This window comes from Pteropus medius, unplaced genomic scaffold (assembly GCF_902729225.1).
Source record: "Pteropus medius unplaced genomic scaffold, Ma_sr-lr_union100, whole genome shotgun sequence".
NCBI classification, from domain to species: domain Eukaryota; kingdom Metazoa; phylum Chordata; class Mammalia; order Chiroptera; family Pteropodidae; genus Pteropus; species Pteropus medius.
Window position 1 is genome coordinate 1,206,856 of NW_024349798.1, and position 13,139 is coordinate 1,219,994.

The 13,139-nt window shown below is 37.4% G+C and overlaps 2 pseudogenes; both read left to right on the forward strand.

The window, feature by feature from the left end:
- The first annotated feature begins 348 nt into the window (after positions 1-348).
- Positions 349-2,456, forward strand: LOC120620488 (60S ribosomal protein L31-like; annotated as a pseudogene).
- Positions 2,457-6,095: 3,639 nt separating this feature from the next.
- Positions 6,096-6,215, forward strand: LOC120620667 (uncharacterized; annotated as a pseudogene).
- Positions 6,216-13,139: the final 6,924 nt, after the last annotated feature.

Below are 13,139 nucleotides of genomic sequence, written 5' to 3' on the forward strand. Positions count from 1 at the left end.
AAACCAGTATGGTACCGGCATAAGGATGGACATATAAAACAAGAGAATAGGACAGAGTTCAGAAATAAACCCTCACACATAAGGGCAAATGATTTTCAAGAAGGGCACTAAAACCATTCAATGGAGAAAGGACAGTCTTTTCAACAAATAGCATTGTGAAAACTGGATATCCACGTGCAGAAGAATGTAGTTGAACCCCTACCTTATCATATACAAAATTAACTCAGAATGGATCAAAGACCTAAATGTAAGAGCTGAAACTGTTTCTTAAAGGAAAACATAAGGGAAACTTCATGAACTTGGATTTGGCAGTGATTTGGATATGATACCAAAGACACGGGCAACAAAAGAAAAAAATGTATATGTTGGACTGCATCGAAATTTAAAACTTCTGGCTTTCCAACTTGGGCCTGGCAGAATGTTGCCCGCAAAGAAGACTGGCAAGAAGAAGAAGGGCCATTCCACCATGAACAAGGTAGTGACCGGAAAATACACCAACATTTACAATTGCATCAATGGCATGGGTTTCAAGAAGTGTGCCCCTTGAGCTCTCAAAGAGATCTGGAAATTTGCCATGAAGGAGATGGGAACTCCAGATATGTGCATTGACACTAGACTCAACAAAGGTGTCTGGGCCAAAGGAATAAGGAATGTCCCATACCATATCCAGGTGCGGTTGTCCAGAAAACATAATGAGGGGGAAGATTCACCAAAAAAGCTCTATACGTTGGTAACCTGCATGCTGTCACCACTTTCAAAAATTTGCAAACAGTTAATGTGGATGAGAACTGCTGATTGTCAAAGTTATAAAACTGCCTTTGAATAAACAATTTTAAATTCTGTGTATCAAAGGACACAACAGAGTGAAACAGTGACTTATGAAATGAGAGGAAATATTTGCAAATCATATATCTGATAAAAGGTTAATATCTATAATATATAAAGAACTCCTACAACTCAACAACAAACAACCTGATTTTTTAAGTGGGCAAAAGACTTAGACATTTCTTCAAAGAAGATATACAAATGACCAACAACATGAAAAGATGTGCAACAAATCACTAAGAAAATGCAAATTAAAATCACAACGAGTATCACTTCACACCCATTAGGATGAGTTCTATAGAAAGGGTTGGGGGAGGGATGACAAGCACTGGTTGAAATGAAGAGAAATTGGAACACTTGTACACTGTTAATGGGAATGTAAAATGATGTAGCCACCATGGAAAACAGTATGGTGGTTCCCCAAAAAGTTAAAAATCGAATTACTATATGATCCATTAATTTCACGTCTGGATACATACCCAAAATAATTGAAGCAGAGTCTCGAAGAGATATTTGTACACCTATGTTCACAGCAGCGTATTCACAAGAGCCAAAAGATAGAAGCGACCCAAGTGTCAAGATGAATGGATGGTATACACATATAGTGGAATATTATTCATCTTTAAAAAAGAGAGACATCCTGACACATCCTACAACATGGATGAACCTTGAGAACATTGTGCTAAGTGAAGTAAGTCAGTCACAAAAACAAATACTGTGTGATTTCACTTATATAAGGTACCTGGAGTAGTGAAATTCATAGGGACAAAACCTAGAATGGTGGTTGTTAGGGGCTTGGAGGAGGGGGAATGGGGAATTGTTTAATGAGTATAGAGCTTCAGTTTTGCAAGATGAAAAGGGCTCTGGAGATGGGTTGCACAACAAGGTAAATGTACTTAACACTACTGAACTGTACACTTAAAAATGGCTGAGATGGTAAGTTTTATCTTATGCCCATTTTACCACAATTTAAAAATTTAAAAAGAAAAATAAAAAATTTCCAAGCGGACAATTTTATCACAATCTTGGATTTATCCTTATAAGCTTGTCCTAGAAATTAAATCAACTCAGAAGGTAAATTAATTACCTTCATCCAGACCTGCAAGCTCACAAAAGATAATAAATATTTATACCAATTGTAGGTTTATGGTTTTAGGTTAGTCCATGAGTTTGAAATGCATTGGAAACAATTGCCACTTAGTAAAACAGTGTGTTGTTATCTCATAAAATTGAACACTCACATATGCTTCTGTGTAGGTCCTGCACCTGTTTGCCCTCAGATCCACTCCTTATTGTCCCCTGATGTACTCAGTTTTGTGGCAGGGTGACTGCTGCAGGCTACCCATCTCAGAAAGTTATGTCAGCTGGCTTCCAGTTGGATTCAGCCAGTGGAAGGCAATGGTGGGAGAATGGAAAGAGGGAAGAAGGAAGAAGCCAGGGTATTTCTCGACCAGCACCCTTCTCTATTCCCATTCCCATCCCTACCTTAGTTTAGGTAGCATCCCCTGTGATGGCTGTAGCTCTCACATGGGTCCAGCTCACACGGGAGGAGCCAGGCACAATTCCATCTTCTACAGGTGACCTTTCTCCCTGTATCTGGTAACACTAACCCTTTTTTCTTCCAGTCCTAGGACCGATAACAGTTTTCTGCTATTGTTCATTTGTGAGTTGCCTCATCATCTTCTATTAGGCTATTCAGCAATATAGAAGTAGCCATAGTCAAAATGGAGTTTAGCAAGAATGTTTCTTGATATTGCCCAGCAAATGTCATAAGTGACACAACTTCTACTCAGAAGCCCAACAACAAATTAATTTATTTTAATAAATAATTTATTAAATTTATTCTTTAGCAAAAACTTCTTGCACTTATATAAATTCTGTAGATCATGTAGAACAGTCTGTGACTATGCTAAATGAAAATGTCACTTGGACCTCTAAAAAAAGACGAGCTGGAGTTTGGTTTCATTGCCTGGGTTTGGTAATCTAGGCCCAATAGGCCCTTGGTTTTCAGGGCCTATTACAAAGATTAATAACCATTTTGTTTCAGGTAATTTCCTGTGATGCAACTGGCTGATGCGCTCTGTTCGGAGTCTTAAATACGACTGTACAACCATCGTCATGTCAGAGGATTTGATAATTCATCCTGCAACAAAAGGAGGAGAGACTAACCTTAGTCTAACTATAGACATTCTTTTGACTAGCTCCCGATGAGCAAAATCTTGGCAATGGCGAAGAGCTAGGTAGTACACTAAAGTCCTGAGGTGAGACCCCATCTGTCCTTAGTCAAGAAGGGTGACTGAGAAAGAGAAAGCAGCCTCTGACAGCCTGAAGCTGGCCTGGTGCTACAATTGAGGCCTGGGCGTTGACAGGAACTGGTATGATACTTGCAGCTAGACTGTTGTTTTCTCTCAAACACAAACATTTTAATAAACACCAACATCACAGAGACAAGGCTACTCTGTGACTGTGATGGATCAAAACAAAAATAAAACCACTCTCATCGCGTCTGAACACAGACAAAAACAAGAACATTATCCAAACAACAGAAATGATCAACTATCCCCATCCTGGCTAATATAATGTCTTCTGCTTCTTTATCAATTATAGCTTTAGTCTTGCTCCTTTCTTCCCACTTTTAGATAAATATTTTTAAGTTACTAAAGCATAGAATTATCCCTACTTCCTCACGGCATCAACACCAGAGTAAAGCCCTTAAAAAATTAAATTATTGAAAAGTTAATATACATGATTTAAAAATTCAAACAGTAACAGAGTATATAGTGTAAAATAAGTTTTTCCCCTTGAATCCTCCCCAGAAACCTAATATAAGCTCAAGTCCTATAAGAAGTCATTTACGACATCCTCTTACTGAGATGCTCCACACTTTCCCATATCGTGTGGTCACCTTCATTGTAGTGAGTCAGTAAGCCCAACTTTGTTCAATTACAACTTTGTTCTTAATAGATTTTGATGGGAGGACATTGACACTGGAAATTGGTCTTTTTTTTTCCACTGAAAGATACTGATTTTTTAAAAGTTGACTCAAAACAAGTTTAAAAACTCTGAAATAATATAAAACAGGTCTATGAGTTTGATTTGGCCTAAGGGTGACCAGTTTGCAACCTTTTGGTTGGATGATTTCTCTATTAGATATAAAGGTTAATACTGTTACGAATGGTTAACAGCTATTAAGTACCTAAACTGAACCAGGGATTAGAACATATACTCTCACCTGTACTGTTTTATTTAATGTTCTTTGCTACGTAAGTCATTCAGAACTCTCTAAACATGCTGTGCCATTTGCAAGTTAGCCTGCTGCATATTTGTCTATAAATGAGGTCAAATTCTTATTTTACAGGAAGATGCTGATATATATACCTGTTTCCTTCTCACAGTGAGCCTGTAGTCATAGGAACTGTGATCAAATATACAATAACACCTTCATGAACAAATCCTCAGGGAACAAAGTTCATTTTAATGAAGCTGGCCTGACTACACAGGAATCTGGGGGGCTTTCTCAGCTTCTCAGCATTGTGCTGCCTCCTGATGTTAAGCTGGCTCTGGAGAAGGAGAAAGTGGATCTACCTCAGGTATGGGCTTCTTACTTGGACCCAGAACTTGGATGAAGCAGAAAAAGGCTATGGGGAAAATTCTTCAGGCCTGCTTCTCCTGAGGAGAAAGTAGAAGGGCCTTCCATACCAGTTCCCATGGTTAATGAGAGGTTTACCAGTTCTGAGAGTATGTAAATTGAGCCTAGAGTACAAAAGGATTCTAGCATCACCTAGGGCATTGGCTAGAATATCCTTCAGGACCCTTCTAGATCTGAAATCATAGGAGAAACAGCCCCAATTCTATGACAGCTACCTTGCTCTATGGCAAGATCAGGTTCCCATTCCAGGTCTCCAGTCCCAGTCTTGTCCCCCTTTTCACCAGACCATACTCCTGAGAGCTCAAGATGCCTCTCTGGCCAGGCTACTCATTTTGAAAGAGGTGGCCAAAAAAGATAGGTGAGAGGGACAGACAGAGAGAGAGAGGCACAGAGAGAGATGGAAACAGAGACAGAGATGGAAACAGAGACAAAGACAGAGACAAAGAGAGGCACACAGAGGGAGAAACAGAGACAGAGAGAGAGATTAAGGACAGAGGTTCCTAAAAAAGTTGACATTTTTCTATCAATCAATCATCTAAGTTATAAAGGAGGGATAAATCTCTTCCCCTTCCTGTCCAATATGCACTTTGGGGGCTTCTTTTATTATTTAAAAAATTAAATTATTGAAAAGTTAATATACATGATTTAAAAATTCAAAAGTAACAGAGTATATAGTGTAAAATAAGTTTTTCCCCACCTTGGCTTCTAGAATTCCACTTCTCTCTAGAGATGGTTTCTTGTTCAGTTTCTTGTTTATCTTTCCAAAATATTCTGTGCATATATTAGCATGTTTGTAGTTAATCTCCACCCTTTTGTAAAATAGTAGCATACTATATGTGTTTTCCTATATTATAGTGTTTCCACTTGATATATCTTACAGTTTATTGCATGTTTGTACATGTAGATATGTCTTAGGATACATTGTGACAAAAGAAAGATTCCTGGCTTCGTGAAGCTAATAGTCTAGTGAGGGGGCAGCCAATAAACAGTAGATATATAAATAAGTAAATTATTTAGTATATTACAGGGTGATGGGCACTATGGAAAAATAAAAAGCAGAGTAGGGCAAGGGGAATCAGGAGGGGGATGTGAATAGTAATTTTAAGTAGGGTAGTCAGGTCGGCCTCATCGAGAAGGTGACTTTTGAGCAAAGACTTGAAGAAAGCAAGCAAGTTAGTCAAGCAGATATCTAAGAAAAAGCTTTCCAGGTAGTGAGACCAGTCAACACAAAGGCTCTAGGGTGAGAGAGAGCCCAACATATTTGAAGAGCAGCAGAGAGACTGAGGGTGGTAGGAGATGGGGTCAGATTGATCATCTAATCTTTACTCTTTTGTAAAACAGTAGCATACTATATATGTTTTCCTATATTATAGTGTTTCCATTTGATATATCTTGCAGCTTCTTGCATGTTTGTACATGTAAATATGTCTCATCCTATTTAGCAGCCACATAGTATTCTGTTTTATTATGTTTATACTATATTATGTTTATACTATATATAATTATATATATATATATATATATATATATATATAGGCCTGTTATATTATGTTTATACTATATATAATTAGGCAGCCAGAGCTTAGAGGGTCTTACAGGTCATTAAGACAGCTTTGGCTTTGTCTACAGCCATGCCACCCTGAACATGCTTGATCTCATCTGATCTTGGAAGCAAAGCAGGATTGGGCCTGGTTAGTACTTGGATGGGAAACCACTTAGGAAGAACGGGGTGCTATAGGTGTAAAAATAAATAAACAAATAAATAAATAAAGTTTATTTTTTAAAAAAGTTAGAAATACTAAAAAAAAAAAAGACAGCGTTGGCTTTTACTCTAGGTAAAATGAGGAGTTATTGTACAGTTGTAAGCAGAAGTGTAACATGATCTTATTTTTCTCATAAAAGTCACTCTGGCTGCTATATTTAGAACAGACTATAATGGGGGTAAGGGTGGAAGCAGAGAGACCAGTAAGTCAGGTGCGGAATGATGGCGACTTGAACCAATATGGTAGTAGTGGAGGTGGTTAAGAAGTGGTTGGATTCTGGATATGTTTTTAAAGTAGAGCCATAGAATTGGAAGTGGCATGAAAGGGGAAGAAGGGAGTTAAAATGACCTCAAGGTTTTTGGCCTGAGCTACTGAAAAAAAATGGAGTCGAGATAAGAAACCTAAACATAAAGGAAGTTTCAGGGGTAAAGGTCAAGAGTTCAGTTTGGGATATGTCAAGTTTCTGAGACCTATTAAACATCCAAGTGGAGATGTCAAGTAGGCAGTGAAATATATGCATCTGGAGCTTGAGAGAGAGGTTTCAAGACTAGAAACATGAATTCAGCATTTAAAGGATGAATAGGAGTTTGTTAGGCAGATGAAGGGTGGGGAGAAATCCAGGTGAAAGAGACAGCTTGAAAACAGGCACAACTATTTGGAAGAACAATTTATGTTCGGGGAACTATAAATGTTCAGCTTTCATTAGAGTTTAAAGTCAAAGAGGGTGAGAGGCAGCGGTGGATGACCCTGTAGAGATCAACAGGAATATGACTGCCAAGGGCCTTACAGGCCAAACTAAGAAACTTTAAACTTTACACCGAAAACAGTGGGAGCTGAATGACCAAACTGAAATTTTGAATGATCATTTTGCATCTGAGAAAAGGAATTCTAGGGAACAGTTTTGAGATGGTTTTGACAGTTCAGGCCAGAGAGATGTCGAGGGTCTGCACAAAGGCGATGGCAGTGGATGAGGAGAGGAAAGAGTGGATTTGTGAAATATCTATAAGGCAGTAAAATTTCACTGACTGGTTGGATATGAGGGATCGGGAATCATGAAGAGGTAAAGATGGTTATGAGGTTTGGGCTTGGGTGAGAATATAGATGGTGGTATCAACCAAGACAGAGAAGTGGAGGAGGAGCAGTTGCAGATAGAACATGAGGTCATTATGAGTCCTGTTTGGATATGCTGAGTTGGAGGTGACTGTGGAGCTGTCCAACAGGCAGTTGGATGTTGGATACATTAGCCAAAAGGTTTGCTCCTGAGATTTTGAATCTATTAGCATTAGTCATCAGAGGATAGTTAAAACCATGGGTATAAGTGTGTTTTGGATGAGAGAAGGGAACCAGTAGAGAAGAGTTCTTGATTTCTCCCTTTCCTTCCATCACCATGTCCTGTTGGCTCTGGTATCTTCAATTCATCCACTTTTCTCCAACCCCATATGATGACTCTGGTCCCAGCCCATCTTATCTACCCTGAACTTTGAGAATTGTTTCTAAATAATTTCCCCTGTCCCATTTTTGTCCCCTTTCAGTCTCTTCTCCAACTAGTAGTCAGAGCAAATGCTTTAAAATACATACATCAGCATGTCATTATTCTCCTTATAAATCTCCATCGACTTCCCATTCTGCCACTTAATAAACTCATTTTCAGATTGTTTGTTGTAAATGTATAGAAATAACAACTGGTTTTTGTGTGTTAATGTCATCTGTGAAAAGAGATAAATTTGCGTCTTTCTTTCCAATTTGGAGTCTTTCATTTCTTCTTCTCGCCTAATTGCTCTGGCTGAAACTTCCACTATATGTTGAATAAAATGACCAAAGTAAGCGTTCTTGTATTGTTCTCAGTCTTAAGGAAGATCTTTTACCAATTGAGTATATTGTCAGCAATGGGTTATTCCTCTATGGCCTTTATCATTCTGAGGAAGTTCCTTTCTACTCCTAGTTTATTGAGTGTTTTCATGATGAAAGCATATTGATTTTATGAAATGTTTTTTTCTGGATAAATTTGGATAACTGTAGTTTTTTTCCCTTTGTCTATTAATGTGGTGTATTACACTAATCAATTTTTGTATGTTGAACTGTCCTTGCATTCCTGGGATGCATCCCGGTTGCTAATAGTGTATATTATCTTTTTAATATGCTACTGAATTTTATTTGCTAGTGTTTTGTTGAGAATATTTGCATCTGTATTCATAAGGGATATTAGTCTGCAATTTTCTTTTCTTGTAACGTCTTTGCCTGGCTTTGGTGTCAGAGTTATGCTGCCTTCATAGAATGAGTTAGGAAGTGTTCTCTCTTCTGTTTTTCTGAAGGATTTAGGAAGAATCATTGTTAATTCTTTTTTAAATGTTTGGTAGAATTGACCAGTAAAGCCATCTGGTACTAGGCTTTTCTTTGTGGGGAGGTTTTTTTGTTTGTTTGTTTTTTGTCTTTTAATTACTGATTCGATCTCTTTTTCTATTCGAGATTTTCTATTTCTTTTTAAATCGATTTTGGTAATTTGTGTGTTTCCAATAATTTGTCTATTTCATCTAGGTTTTCTAATTTTTTACTCTACAATCCTTCATGTTTCTCTTATAATCCTTTTTCTTTCTCTAAGGTCGGCAGTAATGTCTCCATTTTTATTTTTTATTTTAGCAACTTGAATCTTCTCTTTTCTTCTTAGTCGATATAGCTAAAAGATTTGTCAATTTTGTTAACCTTTTCAAAGAACCAACTTATTGTTTCATTGGTTTTCTCTATTGTTTTTCTATTCTCTATTTTATCTCCATCCTGAAATTTATTAATTCCTTCCTTCTTTTAGGTTTGTTTTCAGTTTGCTCTTCTTTTCTAATTTCCTCAGGTATTAAAATAGGTTATTTATATTGATTTGAGATCTTTTTTTAAAATGTAGGTGTTTATAGCTATAAATCTCCCTCTGAACACTGCTTTCTCTGCATCCCTCATGGGGGATGCAAAACTTATGTTTTGGTACATATTTTTTTAATTTTCACTCACTCAAAGTATTTTCTAACTTCCCTTGTGATTTCTTCTTTGAATCATTTCATTGTTTGTTTATGGGTGTGTTGTTTAATTTCCAAACATTCATGAATTTTCCAGTTTCCTCGTGTTATTGATTTCTAGTTTTATTCCACTATGGTTGGAGAAGATACTTTGTATAATTCTAATCTTTTAAAGTTACTGAGATTTGTTTTGTGACCTAATATATGGTCTATCCTGAAAAACCTCCCATGTGCACTTCAGAAATATAGATATTCTGCTGTTGTTGGATGGAGTGTTTTCTATATGTCTGAGGTTTACCTGAACTGTAGGATTATCCAAATTCTGTTTCCTCATTGATCTCCTATTTGTTCTATCCATTATTGAAAGTGCGATATATAAATTTCCACCTGAGTTTTAAATTTTATTTTTCAATTACAGTTGACATACAATATTATATTAGTTTCAGGTCTACAACATAGTGATTAAACATTTACATACCTAATTTCCAACTATTACTAAAGAAATGTTTGGGGGGGGCAGAAAAAAAATGGCGTAGATGATAGAGGTTCTGTTCATCCCTCTGGCGACCAAATCAAAGTTGTGACAGTAATAAGGAGCAAGCAGCAAGGAAAAATCACCTGGGATCTAGATGAACAAGTTATACAACTAGGGAGGAGTCCAGGAAATCACCCTGCAACGGCAGAAGGTTGGTTGGGGCAAGGACATGGAGCTGCCTGGTATCCAGTGGCTGAGTGAGATGGAGGCTGCAGCAGCGGCAGATGCCTCTTAAAGGGGCTGTGACCGCTAGCAGACTTTTGCGGTGATGGACCTGCCCTCTCTGAGCATCAGTACTGGTTCGGCTGCACAGGGGCCACCAGGGACTTATAGGGGGGCACTGAGTTGTTGGAGCAAGGGCTGAGGTGAGACTTGCTCTATACAGAAGTGCCAGTGGTATCCATTGTTCCTCTGTTGAGCCCTTCCCCCTCCCAGTGCACAGGACTCAGCACCGCCATAATGGAGATGTCATCAAACCGGATAACAGAGGTCGCTCCACTCAGAAGATTCCCTGAAACTCCACCTTCCCCAATTCGTGGTCCTACGCAAGCCACATCCAAGTGTGTTTTTGCTTAGTCAGGTGCTCCTTGCTGAGCAGCGCCTAGACTCACACTGGTGGCAGCTGGCCTCAGTTTCTGGTGTGGCCTTTTGAGGCAACTATAAGCACAGCATCTGTGGATTGCTTGCTAAATTTTAATAGGTGGCCCCAGAGGGACACAAGCTAGGACTAAACTTGGCCTACAGCTGAACCCCTCTCAGGCCTGTGCCACTGGACACCTACTACACAAAGCCGCACTAACAAGATTGGGAGACTTAGGAACTTTGCTTAGTACATAGAAACAGACACAGAAAGGCAGCCAAAGTGGGAAGACAAAGAAGCAGAAACCATATGAGAGAACAGAACAGAGATCCAAAAATAATGGAATCAAGCAATCTAACAGATACAGAGTTCAAAATGCTGGTTATAAAGATGCTCAATGAACTTATGGGAAGGGTAGATGAATTCAGTGAGAACTTTAACAAAGAGATAAAAAACAAAAATGAAAGTGAAAATTATAAAAGGGAACCAGTCAGAAATGAAGAACACATTATCTGAGATGAGAAGTATATTAAATGGAATAAACAAAATGAATAAACAAGAGGATCAAATGACATATATAGTGGATGGGAAAGCCAAGGACACTCAATCAGAATGGCAAGGAAAACAAAGTGAAGACTATAATAATAATTTAAGGAGCCTATGGGACAATATTAAAGGTAAAAATATCTGTGTCATAGGGGTGCCTGAAGAGGGAGAACAATAAGTCGAATATATATTTGAAGAAATAATAATGGAAAACTTCCCTTACCTGGTGAAAGAAATAAATATAAAACCCCAGGAAGCTCAGAGAATCCCAAAAACCAAAAACCCAAAGAGGCCCACACCAGGACACATCATAATTAAAATGCCAAAGGTTAAGTACAGAGAGAGAATCTTAAAGGCAGCAAGAGTAAAGCAGTTAGTTATCTACAAGGGAGCACCCATAAGACTGGCAGCAGTTATAAAAGGGAATCAGTCAGAAATGAGGAACACATTATCTGAGATGAAAAGTATATTAAATGGAATAAACAAAGTGAATAAAGAGGAGGAAAAAATTACCTATATAGAGGATGGAAAAGCCAAGGACACTCATCAGAATGGCAAGAAAAAAGAAGCCAAGACTATAAGCCAAGACCCGTAAGACTGGCAGCAGATTTCTCAAAAGAAACTATAGGACAAAAAGGCTTGGCACAAAATATTCAACATGATGAAGACACAGGATCTACAACCAAGAATACTTTATCCAGCAAAGCTATCTTTTAGAGTTAAAGGACAGATAAAGAGCTTCCCAGACAAAAATAAGCTAAAAGAATTTATCATTACCAAACCAGTATTACAGGAAATGTTGGAGGGACTTCTTTAAGAAGAAACAACATGTATCAAAAACAGGAATAAAGAATGGTAATAACTACATTCCTATCAATGAGTACCTCAAATGGAAAAGAATTAAGTGCTCCAACCAAAAGATAGAGTGGCTGAAAGTATAAGAAAACAAGACCTCTACATATGCTGCCTACAAGAGACTCACTTCAGATTAAAAGACACACGCAGACTAAAAGGAAGGGGATGGAAAAAGATATTGCCTTGATGGACCTAGAGGATATTGTGCTGAATGAAGTGTGTCGGATAGAGAAAGACAAATATCGCGTGATTTCACACACATGTGGGATCTAAAGAACAAAATCAACAACAGCAACAAAAGCGGAAATATACAGAGAATATTTAGAGGATACTAGATGGGAGGGGGGTTGGGGAGACAAGAAAAGACAAAAGGATTAAGAGGCACAAATGGATAGTTGCAGAATAGATATGGAAATGTAGAGTGTACCATGGTGAAGATAGTTAATAATGTTGTAATAAATATGTAAAGGGGAAGAGGATTACTAGATTTAGTGGGGTGATCACTTTGTGAGTTATGTGGATCTCTGATCACCATGCTATATAGCTGAAACTAGTATATTATTGTATGCCGGCTATAATTGAAAAAACTCATTGAATTGAACAATGTAAATACAAGCAACTAATTGTCTATTATATTTCAATAAGACCAAAAAAATGTGGTTTTTTTTCCTCCTTTCAATTGTCAATTTTTGCTTCATATATTTTGGGGCTCTGTTGTTAGTTGCGTATATTTATAAGTGTTCTATCTTATACCTGATGACTTGACCCTTTCATCAATACATAATGTCCTTCTTTGTCTCTCGAAACAATTTTTGATTTAAAGTTTTTTGTCTGATATTAGCATACCCACTCCTGCTCTCTTTTGATTACTATTTGCATAGAATATCTTTTTCTATCCCTTTACTTTTATCCTCTCTGTGTCTTTGGATCTAAAGTGGATCTCTTATAAACAGCATATAGATATTTTCTATTTTAAATCCATTCTGCCAATTTCTACCTTTTAACTAGAGTTTAATTCATTTACATATTAAGTAATTACTGATAAAGAACTTCTGCCATTTTGTTATTTGTCTTTTGCATGTCATATCTTTTTGTTCCTCAATTCTTCCATTACAAGCGTCTTTTATGCTCATTTGATCTTTTTAGTAATGTACCATTTTGATTCCCTTCTCATTTCTCTGTATACTTTTAAATTCTTTTCTGAGGGGTTACCTTCAGAATTACAATTAACATCTTAAACTAATAACAAACTAGTTTGAATTAATACTAACTTGGCTTCAAATATACAAAACTCTGCTCCTATACAGCTCTGTCCCTCCCTTTTATATTGTTATTGTTACAGATTATATCTTTATGTATTGTTTGTTGATTATCATTGATTTAT